This window comes from Bradysia coprophila, unplaced genomic scaffold (assembly GCF_014529535.1).
Source record: "Bradysia coprophila strain Holo2 unplaced genomic scaffold, BU_Bcop_v1 contig_50, whole genome shotgun sequence".
NCBI lineage: Eukaryota > Metazoa > Arthropoda > Insecta > Diptera > Sciaridae > Bradysia > Bradysia coprophila.
Window position 1 is genome coordinate 1,044,342 of NW_023503751.1, and position 15,527 is coordinate 1,059,868.

The window sequence follows — 15,527 nt, forward strand, 5'->3', positions numbered from 1 at the left end:
TTAGTTCTCTTAAGGCCCGTCATTGGGAAATGACGGGACAGTTTCCCGAAAATGTATGGAAAATTTTATCACAAAAAATTCGCCGAAAAGATTCAAAGAAACTCACCCATGATGCTTTCCATTGTATTCGTGCACCGTCTCTTTATGTCCCCAAGGCATATTTAAACACTAAAACACTTTTTACTCGATGCAAAAACAAAAAGTTTTTTTTTGTTTTGTCGCGATAAAACACAGAAAATATTTCGACACAACTGTGACACTCCGCTGCTATAGGTACTAGAATGTATGTTTGCTGTGTTCACTTCGGTGGTAAAATATTTTCATTCAAAAAAGTGTCCGACACTTCAACGATGGTAGACATTTATTAAAATTGTAACCTCTCCCACTTCTTTAGTAAGCTAACAAGACTTCGCTGAGTCTAATTATGCCAACTCTTCGAATAAAAATATCGGCTGAGGTCGAATAATTCTCCGCTGAGCTTTAACAAACCTCCGCTGAGCTCTAATAATTCTCCGCTGAGCTTTGACAAACCTCTAATGAGCTCTAATAATTCTCCGCTAGGCTTCAGTAAGAATCCGTCAGACCTTAGCACGTAGTAGTAAGGCAATGAAGCTAAGCGAACACTCAATAAGCATCAGCGGATACCTAATAATTGTTGCTATGATTTAATAAGACTCCACTTAGCTTTGGCAGATCTCCGCTGAGTGTCCGATTCGCTCCATTAAGCCTTCCTGCAACTTGCTTAGGCCTAACGGACACTTCCTGAAGCCTAGCGGAGAATTATTAGAGCTCAGCTGAGGTTTGTTAAAGCTCAGCAGAGAATTATTCGACCTCAGCCGATATTTTAATTCAAAGAGGTGGCATAATTAGACTTCGCGAAGTCTTCTTAGCTTACTAAAGAGGAACGAACATTTATTTACGCTCAGCGCAGTCTTACGAGAGGCTAAATTTTTAATAAATGCTCTCCCATCGTTGAGAGAATGTCCGATGAGCTCTCGTAAAGCTTTAAAAAATGGTCGATGAGCATTATTAAATGTATACGCAACCCTTTGTCAACCGTTTGTTGATTGTTTTTAAATGTCCGACACTTTTTTGAATGAAAATATTTTACCACCGAAGTGAACACAGCAAACATTGATTCTAGTACTTATAGTAGCGGAGTGTCACAGTTGTGTCGAAATATTTTCTGTGTTTTTGTCACGACAAAACAAAAAAAAACTTTTCGTTTTTGCATCGAGTAAAAAGTGTTTTAGTGCTCAAATATGCCTTGGCGACCTAAAGAGACTATGCCCGAATACAATTGAAAGCATAAGAGGTGAGTTTCTTTGAATTTTTTCGGTGATTTTTTGTGATAAAATTTTACATACATTTTCGGGAAACTGTCCTGTCATTTCCCAATGACGGGCCTTAACAAAAAAGTACTCCGTGTATAATGTGACGACATGACATCGTCGCATTCTAAGATTCTCTTTTCTTTTCCCTTTCGGTTAAATACAATTAATTTATCGTACGGGATTCTTCTTCTCTTCTTCTTTTTCAGCCTGTTTCAATCCACTGCTGGATGTAGGCCTCTCCAACTTCTTTCCATTTCGTACGATCCATTGCCATTTGCTGCCAGTTTGTACCTGCAATATTCTTAATTCCGTTTGTCCATCTCTCTGGTGGTCTACCTATAGCTCGTCTTTTATATGGTCGCCAGTTCATGATCTTTTTGGTCCAACGTTCGTCTGTCCTTCTTGCAATATGTCCCGCCCAGCTCCATTTCAGAGATGCTATTCTTTCCATGACATCAACGACCCTGGTTTGTTGTCGAATCCATTGATTCGTCATTCTGTCTCTGAGTGTTATTCCAAGCATACTCCGTTCCACACGGAAAACTCATATATGCACCCCAGACGAAGAAATCGGGAACAGCTTCACGATTATAGAACATTAGTTGTGTGCTGCATATTGATCTGAAGATCATACAATGCCCGCCTAATGAATATTGTTGTTGTGTGCTGGATATTATTTTTCAGCGTGCAGGTCTTAGCTGTATTTTCAATTTTTTTCAATTCAATAAACAACGTAATTTATCGTTTAATAGAAGAAATTGATTTAATTAACTTTATCAATTTTATTTGCATTAGTAAAAAAAAAAACAAAAAAACTTTTTCAAATTTTTATTTTTTTTTATTTTCAATTTTATTATTATTATTTGTTATTAGCCAGCCGTAGATTTATATTTAAATTCATCATATTAAATTGCTAACAGAATTTTTTTGCTTACGTTTTTTCCGGTCACCCACCCAAGTACGGACCGCGACCATCGATGCTTAACCTCAGTTTCTGACTGCCAACGACTTTACCACTGCTGCTATACTGCTTGCATATAGTGGCAGTCTTATTTCGAACCGTTGTTACTTTGCTTTATGCAGCACACAGGCATATTTATACCTGCATGCTGAATATTGACTAAATGAATAAAGTCGTCCGTATTTAGAATGGGTTATGCAACAACATTTAATTGAATTTATTTTCTATGAAATGTAGTACTTCTCCCCACTAAGCAATGTCATCGGATATTATTATTTTAATTCTGAGCCTGGTTCTGAATTAGAGGTACGAAGTACTGGGGGCTTATAAGATTAATATGCCGTTTGTAACACGTCGAATTGGAAGCAGACAGTAAGGGCAAAGCATTTAGTTATGTTCATAGATGACGAATCCGCAATAAAAAAAATGTCCGTCCGTCCGTCCGTCCGTCCGTCTGTGACCCCTCTAGCTTGAGCAAATCACAACCTTTTTTCAAAATTCTTTTTTTCCCCGATTGGTATCGACAAAAGTAAGGCCAAGTTCGAAAATGGGCATGGTAGGGTCGGCCCCTCCAGAGCTAGGGCCCTATAGGTGTTTTTCAGTCTTTCGACGATATCTACCGAAATACGCAATAGCTCCTTGTGATATATCAAATGAAAGGTATTGACGAGTAGAACAAAGTTGCTGAACATTGTTTTTGGGTAAGATGCAACGTGGGCTTGTTGGGAGGGCTCAAAGGTCGTTACTTGGCCCTAAGTGTTTTTTGCACATAAATCGAGTAAATCTCATCCGATTTTGCTAGTTTTAGTTTTTTATGGAAGGTAATTGAATACCGAAAATAACGTGGAGAAAAAAGTTTCAAATTTGGGCCCTTGGACTAAGGCCGCTACTCGGCCCTAAGTGTTTTTTGCACATAAATCGAGTAAATCTCATCCGATTTTGCTAGTTTTTGTTTCGTATGAGAGATAATTGAATACCGAAAAGAACGTAGCGAAAAAAGTTTCAAATTTGGTCTCTTGGACTAGGGCCGCTACTCGGCCCTAAGTGCTTTTTGCACATAAATCGAGTAAATCTCATCCGATTTTGCTAGTTTTAGCTTTTTATGGAAGGTAATTGAATACCGAAAAGAACGTGACGAAAAAAGTTTCAAATTAGGGCCCTTGGACTAAGGCCACTACTCGGCCCTAAGTGTTTTTGGCACATAAATCGAGTAAATCTCATTCGATTTTGCTAGTTTTTGTTTAATTTGAGAGATAATTGAATGCCGAATAGAATGATGGCAAAAAAAGTTTCAAATTTGGGCCCTTGGACTAAGGCCGCTACTAGGCCCTAAGTGTTTTTTGCACATAAATCGAGTAAATCTCATCCGATTTTGCTAGATTTAGTTTTTTATGGAAGGTAATTGAATACCGAAAATAACGTGGCGAAAAAAGTTTCAAATTTGGGCCCTTGCACTAAGGCCGCTACTCGGCCCTAAGTGCTTTTTGCACATAAATCGAGTAAATCTCAACCGATTTTGCTAGTTTTTGTTTCATTTGAGAGGTAATTGAATACCCAACGGAAAGTTGGCAAAAAATTTTGGGTTTCTAAAATAATGTCGTAAATTGTTGGTTTTATTTGAGAGGTACTTCGTACGGGCTTTCGTAATTGCGCTATGCGCAATTTAAAAAATGAACACTTTCAGTAAATTTGACCATGCTGAACTTGACTTGCATTTTGGTAACAGACGCATTAGAGGGTTGTAGACGTATTAGGGTTCCGGGCGTATTACGGCTACGGACGTATTATGGTTACGGACGAAATAGGATTACGGGTCGTACGGGGCTAAGTCGCAGCAAACGCTCCGACTGTTCTGATGCCTTGTTTCAATCGTTCTACAAAAAAACTGTTCACATTAATAGTGAGCATCTATTACGCTGAATACCACCAACTATTTCTGTTAACATTTCAAAAGCCTTTAACACCGAAAATGGATTTAAAAGTTCGTTCGTCAAAATTTCTATTGAAATACATAAATGTAACATTATCATTGCATATTAATTCGGTAAAAATAGAAATAACTTTAAATGAAGGAATAAAATTAGATTTGATAATCATCTTTATGCGTATGTTCTTGAGATCTTCGTTTTATTTCATTAAAACAATAAATTTATTGCTGCATAGTCCATTCTAAATACAGACGACTTTATTCATTTAGTCAATATTCAGCATGCAGGTATAGTTCGATAGTACCATTTAGTCAATATTCGGCATGCAGGTAAAGTTAAGTAATACATCCCACAACTAATTTGAAGATATAATTCAGCACACAGCAAATATATACCTGGGAACCTCACAATATTCCTACGAGCTGAATAATATTGTTGCCGGAACTATATTTTGAAAATATTCATATTACATGTTTATTGTAATACAACACACGGGAACATTATTCAGCCTGCAGCAAATATATGCAGCACACAACAAATGTCGAATTTGCCGAATTTTCCGTGCATGGCTCTTTGTGTCACTCTCAATTTATCTTCGGATGCTTTCGTTAAAGTTAGAGTACGGGATTAGCGATCATAAATTAGGGAAAATAGCACTGCGGTGGCAGTTCGTTAGCAAATAAGTTTAGCCTTAAGGCCCGTCATTGGGAAATGACAGGACAGTTTCCCGAAAATGTATGTAAAATTTTATCACAAAAATTCACCGAAAAGATTCAAAGAAACTCACCTCTTATGCTTTCCATTGTATTCGGGCATAGTCTCTTTAGGTCGCCAAGGCATATGTGAACTTTTTACTCGATGCTAAAACAAAGTTTTTTTTTGTTTTGTCGTGACAAAAACACAGAAAATATTTCGACACAACTGTGACACTCCGCTACTATAAGTACTAGAATCAATGTTTGCTGTGTTCACTTCGGTGGTAAAATATTTTCATTCAAAAAAGTGTCGGACATTTAAAAACAATCAACAAACGGTTGACAAAGGGTTGCGTATACATTTAATAATGCTCATCGACCATTTTTTAAAGCTTTACGAGAGCTCATCGGACATTCTCTCAACGATGGGAGAGCATTTATTAAAAATTTAGCCTCTCGTAAGACTGCGCTGAGCGTAAATAAATGTTCGTTCCTCTTTAGTAAGCTAAGAAGACTTCGCGAAGTCTAATTATGCCACCTCTTTGAATTAAAATATCGGCTGAGGTCGAATAATTCTCCGCTGAGCTTTAACAAACCTCAGCTGAGCTCTAATAATTCTCCGCTAGGCTTCAGGAAGTGTCCGTTAGGCCTAAGGAAGTTTCAGAAAGGCTTAATGGAGCTAATCGGACACTCAGTGGAGATCTGCCAAAGCTAAGTGGAGTCTTATTAAATCATAGCAATAGGTATCCGCTGATGCTTATTGAGTGTTCGCTTAGCTTCATTGCCTTACTACAACGTGCTAAGGCCTGACGGACTCTTACTGAAGCCTAGCAGAGAATTATTAGAACTCATTAGAGGTTTGTCAAAGCTCAGCGGAGAATTATTAGAGCTCAGCGGAGGTTTGTTAAAGCTCAGCGGAGAATTATTCGACCTCAGCCGATATTTTTGTTCGAAGAGGTGGCATAATTAGACTCAGCGAAGTCTTGTTAGCTTACTAAAGAAGTGGGAGAGGTTACAATTTTAATAAATGTCTACCATCGTTGAAGTGTCGGACACTTTTTTGAATGAAAATATTTTACTGCCGAAGTGAACACAGCAAACATTCATTCTAGTCCTTATAATAGCGGAGTGTCACAGTTGTGTCGAAATATTTTCTGTGTTTTATCGCGACAAAACAAAAAAAAACTTTTTGTTTTTGCATCGAGTAAAAAGTGTTTTAGTGTTTAAATATGCCTTGGGGACATAAAGAGACGGTGCACGAATACAATGGAAAGCATAAGAGGTGAGTTTCTTTGAATCTTTTCGGCGAATTTTTTGTGATAAAATTTTCCATACATTTTCGGGAAACTGTCCTGTCACTTCCCAATGACGGGCCTTAAGTGAATTTTTATAACGATTTAAAGCCGTTTTAGTGCGCGATGAGAACGCTTTCTCCTACAAAAGAAATGAAAAGATGAAAGCGATGAAAGTTAGTTTATAAGAGTTCAAAGACTCTACAGTAAATCGTTTCATACAGAGATGAGTCCGAACCGAAATTTTAGATTTTTACACACATGATTGAATAATGCCAAATTCCTCAAAAACAACTTTATTCGATTTATCACATCTACTGTATGAGTTGTGTGTTTTAATTAACACACATCATGCCTCCTCTCCAAAACGAAGGGCGGTGCTTCCACCTACTGTTTAATACACACAACATGAGCCAATCTTAATCTATTGAGACAACAATATACTTGTCTCTTGTCATAAGTAGGGCTAGGTACTGCTGCTCTGCTTAATATTTTGGCGTAAATATTTCTTAACAAAAACAAAACCTCGCAGCCCTTAACTGATGTAGCCTCTTTGTGGTTGTGGATGTAGAGGCTTTTTATGAGAATTACAAATTTTGTCTTTTATCGAAAACGATTTCATTGCTATGAAAATGTATATTAAATTTTAGCACACATTTCTTTCGCTTGAGTTTTTGAATATCAGGTAAGTTCTAAATGGAACGTAGCTGTTCAGGATGAATCATTTTGAGTATTTCAGACACCACCACATGCCCTGGTTTCCAAGCTTCAGCTAATAAGTTAATCTCTGTTGGACACCGATACGGCGCTATTAAGGCCGAAGATATTTTACCGCATCGCACTACAATTTCTAAATTGGTTTGCAGAGATGCCGAAACGAAGAGAACAATTTTAAAATCAAAAATTGTCGAACTTCAATCGCAAGGACTGTCGATAACTTTGGATCTTTGGACAGAAGATATAACAAAGTGTCACTACATTGGCATGAATGTTCACTACATAAAAGATGGGGTTCTGAATGAAGACACGTGATGCGTGAAAGAATTGGATGAGTTGCGAACATTCATATTGAAATCATTAATATGCTGGATGCTTATGACATCGATATCAACAACGTAACTTTCATGTCTGACCGTGGATCGGAAATCATCGCAGCGTTGAAGGATTATGCTCACAGATTAAACTGTGCAGCACACATTCTGAAAAATACGGTCGACGAAATGCTAAATAAAATCGATGACGAGAATCCGATAAATGCCCTCTTGGAAAACTGTCGTCGCCTTGTAAAATCTATTAAGAAATCGAACATACAACGTCATCTTCCAAGCGGATTGAGATCCGAAGTACAGTCTCGGTGGAATGCTACTTTATTTATGCTGGAGTCAGTTCAGAAAGCCCAAGAGACCGACTATTTAATGGAATATCTGTCGTCAAGAAACAAAACTTCATTGCTTACCGAAATCGACAATAACTTACTAAACGAATTGACGGAATTCCTGGAACCGTTTCTAGCGGCAACTTTGCACTTTGAGGGAAAGAAAACTGCAACCATATATTATGTGGCTTTACATCGCATTGAGTTGGATGAACATTTGACAGTCACGCGTGATGATTCTGCAGCAATAATTGAAATGAAGCAACATGGGCTTTCATATTTGAAAGAAAAATGGGTCTTAGACGACTTTAAAAAAAAGCCGTTTTTAGCCCCGTACGAAGTACAAAGCGGCTTATATGATTACGAAGGCCGAATAGAATGTAGTTGAAAAGAAACTAAAATTGGGTCCTTGGCCTAAGGCCACTACTAGGGCCCTATGTGTATTTTTACTCAATAAATTAAAATTTTAGGGCTATTTGAATTTTTTGTTTTATTTGAAAGGAACGTCGTACGGGGCTTCGTAATTGCGTACAAATTCGTACAAATTTCATAATAATTTTACTTTAGGACTTTTGACGCACTAGGGTCACGTACGCAATAGATATACGGGTTTGTACGGGGCTCAGTCGCAGCAAACGCTCCGACTGTTCTGATGGCTCGTTTTCATCCAAAATTGAAGAGATTAAATATGTTCGAAGACGGACAACGCTTGATTAACGAAATACGCAAAGAAGTCAAAGAAGTCCCGATGAAACAAATGAAGAAGTCGACTATCAACCGCCATCAAAAAAAAAACGAAAAGTTTCTTTAGAGTCGCGGATAATCGACGACTTCAGCAATTCAAATTTCAGTGATCGTATGCGATCACCGTTGGATGAAGTGCAACAATACCTGAACAGTTTTGTGGTTGTTCCTGAAAGCGGAAAAATTGGTCTTTGCAAACATTGGTACGACAAACAAGAACTATACCCGTCCTTGTACAAATTATCTCTAAAATACTTATGCGGCGTCATCCGCAACAGCAGAAAGTAAATTTTCCTGGTGTGGTTTTTTGATTAATGATTAATGAATGACCCAAAAGTGGTTCACGATTTACTGGTATTGAAAAGTTTTTTTTTGACCCGAGGAAAGTAACATAAAATAGAAAACTTTTGCCTGTTCAATTTTGGTGATTTTATTTATCGGCCGGTTCGTAATTATTTTCTAATACAATTACGTGATGTTAAGACAAATGACTTAATACGAACTGTGAGCTGGTTTGAAGTGATAAATAAGAGAAAACGATGTGCTAAGACTGTGTGACTAAGTGATAGTCTGGACTGAATTTCCTTTTTTTCATTCTGTTCCTGCCTACCCAACCAAGCATTGCCCTTCCCCTGTTGAGACGTGGTCGGATATCCGTCATTTTGGACATTCTGGATGAGATCCACCGTGAGTATACTCTATAGAGTGTTTTCTATGCGCATAGACTAAGTAGGGATTTCAAGCAAATAAATCGTCAATTTAGTTTAAGACCGTTACATAATTTTAAGGCCGTCAAGTAGATGTAAGATCAGTTTTTTTAGGTTAAGTTCGTCATTTCAAAATTTCAAGGTCAAGGTCAGAAGTCATTTCGCTTCATTATTTTCACTAAGACCTTCCCTCAGTTCGATAATAGAATCGCTTTTGCGCCGCAAAAAGTTTCTTAGGAACTACAGGAAGAGGCTGAAGAGAGGCGTAAGCCCTAGGTAAACCCCTAAAGAGGGAAACTTTACACCTGTGAGAGACAAAATTGATTTTTTTATCAATTTTTTCTTTGTTTATTGGAGTTTGCTCTCTCGCGGCTCTCTCACGGAGTACTTTTTGTTGAGTGGAATGGACACATTAATTGGAACCGATTTTTTTCCAGCAACACCTGCACTACAGGCAAAACCAAAGTGCCCTAGGGAAAAACTAGTATCCTCAGAAGAATCCAAGCTTTCCAAACAGCCATAGTTGTTTGAAATGGGTGAACGCTTGAATTTCGATTGGTGGTCGATTTAGAGAATTCTTGCAGAATGCTCATCCTGATGCTCGAAACTTTTTAACTGGATAAGCTGGAATCCGCACAGGAAACGGTTCATCGGTTCAGTTTCAACGTTTCCGGTGGATAAAAATTAAATTTTTAGATAGAGAACTGTCAACCAAACAGCGGTGAATCGTTGGTCAATTTTTCTTTTGTTTAATTGACAGCTGTCATGCAAACGGACACAAAATGGAAAGCTTTTCTTAAACGAACGTAGTTCGATTCCAGCTTAAAACTTTTTTCAGCTCCATGAAACTAAATTCACACAAATAAGCTAAAATGGCAATGAAAAGTCCCGTTAATAAGACAAAAAACGCTCCCCTCATATCCCACAATGTTAACAATTTCGGTTCATCGTTATCTCTTGGATGCGTCTCGAATAACGTGTCCATCAATTCATTTTTTCTGTACAATTCTTCGTACCAATGCTTAATAAGGCCACACTCTTGGTATCTACTTCAACAGAACAAAGATGGTGGTATCGTTGTGGTCTTCCAAGGGAAAATAGAATTTTACCTTCTCATGTGGCCGTTAAACAGGACCGTGTACGGAGAGTGTTTACGTAAAGCGAACACCGAGAAGTGGCTGTAGAAGCAAACCTTCATAAATCGAAATAAATTCCAAATGCCCGCTGCACTGGGATGAGTGATGCGCTCAATATCGACGGGATATTTGTTCGAACGAATTGACATAAAGACGCCATAATGACCGGTTCGAAGACTTTTGACCAGTTGTTCTTCGCTATTTTCCATTTGCAGTGTATTGTACATGGTTCGGAACGCTGGTCTTGTCGAGTCCTTCAACGAGTCCGTTATTGAGTCGTACTCGTGTCTCGTTATCCAGGAAATTCCTTACGATTTCAAAAATATTTCGATTACTTTTAACATATTAATAAAGTGCCAGTATGCCGGTTGTGTCAGTTCTCTTCCTATAATCCTGCTAGCCAGCAGACAGATTCAACAGATTGACCTTACCTTGCTCAGCAAAGTCCTCAAAAGTATCAACTGGTTTTGTATAGCCAGGTTTCGTTAAACGCGAAGTGTATATCGTCGTGTAACCAGCTCCCACCAGGAGATTCAGTAGATGCCAACTGCAAAAAAATTATACTTCAGCGCCGCGCCTCAAAACATTTGACATTCGGCGTTACCTGATAAGAAGAAATTGAACGGAAATCTGATTGGGCAAATTTGTAATTCCATGAGATGTGGCTGCATTTGTTGCTTCCAGAAAAGATCGACCAAACGTCGACGACGCAATTTTGGTGTTCCGAATGTACTCCTCGATTTTCGATATGATCGTCAGCAGAATGGCAGTACAAACGAAACAGGAAACGTATACGCCCCAAACTGGTGTGCTAAGTGTCAAATAAACCAGAGATGCTGGGTCCAGTTTTCGGGGTTTCGGCGCTATCCAGGTATTACAATTGTAGTCGAAATACGACGTTAAGTCTTTGTTGGAATGGATTGTAGACTGCCAAATTCCACATGCAGCGACATTGCTACGTTCTTCAGCTAATTGGCCAAACATTGAGCCAAATGGGTTGTATGGGATTATAGATTCGTTCTGGAACAGAAATCGTACCTTCCATTTCTTCAGCACATGAGTTAAAAACCGGTATTCAAGGCCGTCGATTCTGTTGAAAATGGTATCAGTTATTAAAAAACGAGCCATCAGAACAGTCGGAGCGTTTGCTGCGACTGAGCCCCGTACAAACCCGTATATCTATTGCGTATGTGACCCTAGTGCGTCTGTCACCCTACTTTGACCGTAAGCCTATTGCGCCGGTTAATGTAGTTAAAGTAAAATTATTATGAAATGTGTACAGCTTAGAAATTGCGGATAGCGCAATTATGAAGCCCCGTACGACGTTCCTTCCAAATGAAACAAAAATTTCAAATCGCCCTAAAATTTTAATTTATTGAGTATAAATACACATAGGGCCCTAGTAGCGGCTTAGTCCAAGGACCCATTTTTTTTTCAAAAACATTCTATTCGGCCTTCCATTACCTTCTAAATCAAACAAAAATTACGACAAACGGATGAAATTTACTCGAGTTGTATGTAAAATACACATAAGGCCATAGTAGCGGCCTTAGTCCGAGGACCCAAATTAATTTTTTTTTTCAACAACATTCTATTCGGCCTTTGATTAACTTCCAAATGAAACAAAAATTACAAAAATCGGATGAAATTTGCTCGAGTTATATGTAAAATACACATAGGGCCCTAGTAGCGGCTTAGTCCAAGGACCCATTTTTTTTTCAAAAACATTCTATTCGGCCTTCCATTACCTTCTAAATCAAACAAAAATTACGACAAACGGAAGAAATTTACTCGAGTTGTATGTAAAATACACATAGGGCCCTAGTAGCGGCCTTAGGCCAAGGACCCAAATTTAATTTTTTTTTCAACAACATTCTATTCGGCCTTCGATTACCTTCCAAATGAAACAAAAATTACGAAAAACGAATGAAATTTACTCGAGTTATATGTGAAATACACATAGATCCCTAGTAGCATTTCACTTGTGAGGCCCTAACTCACGGTCCACTCACCCGATTTAAAAAAACTTTTTTTTCCTGGATTGGTATTGACAATACCTATCATTTGCCGTGTCATTTACATTTCCATCGTTTATTTTGCCATAAGTATCACCAAAGACCTTAAATCACTTAGGTGGCCCTAACTCACGAAGGGCCGACCCAAATATGCCCATCTTCGAACTTAGCCTCACTATTTCGACTATCTTTCAGGGAAAATTTTTTTTGAAATCGGAATTGATTTACTCAAGATATCGACGTGACAGACAAACGGACAGACAAAATTTTTATTGCAGATTCGTCATCTATGAACATAGGCAAACACTTTGCCCTTACCGTCTGCTTCGAATTCCATCAATTACACACGGCATCATAATCCTATAAGCCCCTTTGTACTTCGTACGGGGCTAAAAATATAAAAGAGCAAAAAGTGACGCAGGTCCTTTTTCCAAAACAACCGATATCCTAGTAAGTGACGCTTGTACGCAAAAACTGTAAGAACAAAAAGTTTGCGTCACATGTGGCAGATGATTCATCACTCTTCTTTTTGAATGCCATTCATAAACAATTTCTTAACATCTGCCACGTGCATGGGTGGGCATAGCAAATTTTTGTGCCCAATATGCCCATAATTTGAGAGAAAAAGCCCAATGCCCGGCCTAATGACCGCAAGTAAAATGCCCATGGGCACTGGCCCAGCCCACAAACTATGTGTACAGAAATCGGCCGAATTGTAAATCTTTTGGTTTTCCTTTCATTTCGTTATATTCGCAAAAATTATGAATTCGAATATAAACAAACAAAGGGGCGAATATGAATTGCTTCATAGTACTCGACTTTCCATTTGGTCGCAATGGGTTGCATGAGTTTCAGTTCGCTTATGTTAACTTCGTGTTGTGTGATGAAATTGTGTTTCCATACGGCGGTTTTCTTCTTCCATCTCGCTGATTTTATGTGCTCGTTGAAGCGTTCAAACAATTTTCTCACTGTTAGGCCTATGTATGATCTTCCGCAGCATCCGCACTGTATTTCGTACACGCCTGATTTGTGCAGATCTAACGGTTTATCCTTAATTGTGCCTAGAAGCTGTTTTAGGGAGCCGTCATTTCGGGAAACCATCTCTAAGCCATGTGTTTGGTACGCTGTTTCAATTTGTTTCGCGATTTTTCGTGAATGATATGCTGCCATTTTCTGCCGGTAGTCGTGAAATGAGTCGCTGGTTATGGCTCTCATTGTGCTTGAAGGTTTCCTGTACACATCGATTTCAATACGTCCCTCTACTACTTCACACATGATGCTCAGAAATGGTAGTTTACCATCTTTTTGTCTTTCTACGGTGAATTTAACGGCATCTTTCTTGATTGAGTCCATGTTAGAGGTGTGCGGGCCGATGTTTTTTTGAAGCCCGTCCGGCCCGAAGCCCGGTCCGAAATTCATTTTTAAAGCCCGGCCCGAACTGGCCCGACGTATTTATAGCCCATCCGGCCCAAGCCCGATCGGGCCGGATAAAAACTCGGACGGGCCGACATTTTCGGGCGGCCCGAAAGCAAATTTCATATAAACGAGCCATCAGAACAGTCGGAGCGTTTGCTGCGACTGAGCCCCGTACGAACCCGTATATCTATTGCGTACGTGACTCTAGTGCGTCTGTCACCCTACTTTGACCGTAGACCTATTGCACCCGTAAACGTAGCTGAAGTCAAATTATTATGAAATGTGTACATCTTAGAAATTGCGCATAGCGCAATTACGAAGCCCCATACGACGTTCCTTTCAAATGTAACACAAATTTCAAGTTGACCTAAAATTTTAATTTATTGAGAGGCCTAAGGCCAAGTTACGGCCTTAGTCCAACGACCCAAATTTTTTTTTTCCAACAGTATTCTATTCGGCCTTCGATTACCTTCCAAATGAAACAAAAATTAGGAAAATCGGATGAAATTTACTCGAGTTATATGCAAAATACACTTAGGGCCGAGTAGCGGGCTTAGTCCAACGACCCAAATTTTGATTTTTTTAAACAACATTCTATTCTGTGTTCAATTACATTTTAAATGAAACAAAAATTAGGAAAAAGGGATGAAATTTACTTGAGTTATATGCAAAATACACTTAGGGCCGAGTAGCGGCCTTAATCCAAGGACCCAATTTTTTTTTTTTTCAACAACATTCTATTCGGTGTTCGATTACCTTTCAAATGAAACAAAATTTAGGAAAATCGGATCAAATTTACTCGAGTTATATGCAAAATACACTTAGGGCCGAGGAGCGGCCTCAGTCCAAGGACCCAAATTTCAAACATTTTTCTCACCACATTCTATTCGGTATTCAATTACCTTTCATATAAGACAAAAACTAGCAAAATTGGATGATATTTACTCGATCTATACGCAAAATACACTTAGGGCCGAGGAGCGGCCTCAGTCCAAGGACCCAAATTTAAAACGTTTTTCGCCACATTATATTCGGGCTTCGATTACCTTTCAAATGAAACAAAAATTACGAAAAAAGGATGAAATTTACTCGAGTTATATGCAAAATACACTTAGGGCCGAGTAGCCTTTCACTTCTGGGGCCCTAACTCACGGTCCATTCACCCGATTTAAAAAAACTTTTTTTTCCTGGATCGGTATCGACAATACCTATCTTTTGCCGTTTCATTTGCATTTCCAACCTTTTTTTTTGCCGTAAATATCCCCAAAAGACCTTAAAGCACTTAGGCGGCCCTAACTCACGAAGGGCCGACCCAAATATGCCCATCTTCGAACTTAGCCTCACTATTTTGACTATCTTTCAGGGAAAAAAAAAATTTTGAAATCGGATTTGATTTACTCAAGATATCGACGTGACACACGGACAGACGGACAGACAAAATTTTTATTGCGGATTCGTTATCTATGAACATAGGCAAACACTTTGCCCTTACCGTCTGCTTCGAATTCCATCAATTACGCACGGCATCGTAATCCTATAAGCCCCTTTGTACTTCGTACGGGGCTAAAAAGTGCGCGAAACTTTGAAAATCGGGTCAAAAATTTGGTTTTTTAGGTCCGGTCCAAGCTCGGCCCGACAGATTTGAAGCCCGCCCGGCCCAGGCCCGGTCGGGCCGGATAAAAAACCGGGCGGCCCGACATTTTCGGGCGGCCCGCACATCTCTAGTCCATGTAATTCTCGAACATTTCTCTTACTATTTCGAAAAACCTGGCATTATGGATGGCGAATATGTCGTCGATGTATCGTCTGTAAAACCTTGGAAAACGCGGGTTACTCTTCATTGTCATTTCGAAACGACACATGAACACTTCGGCTACGAAACTCGACAATGAGCTTCCGACGCTCGTTCCTTCGAATTGAATGT

The 15,527-nt window shown here is 39.0% G+C and overlaps 1 long non-coding RNA gene across 1 annotated transcript; it reads right to left on the minus strand.

The window, feature by feature from the left end:
• Window positions 1–10,409: 10,409 nt before the first annotated feature.
• On the minus strand, window positions 10,410–10,915 carry LOC119082942. Its single transcript, XR_005088748.1, has 3 exons — window positions 10,777–10,915; window positions 10,604–10,719; window positions 10,410–10,479 (listed from the first exon to the last, which is right to left on the minus strand). It is a non-coding gene; the product is annotated as an uncharacterized LOC119082942 (long non-coding RNA).
• Window positions 10,916–15,527: the final 4,612 nt, after the last annotated feature.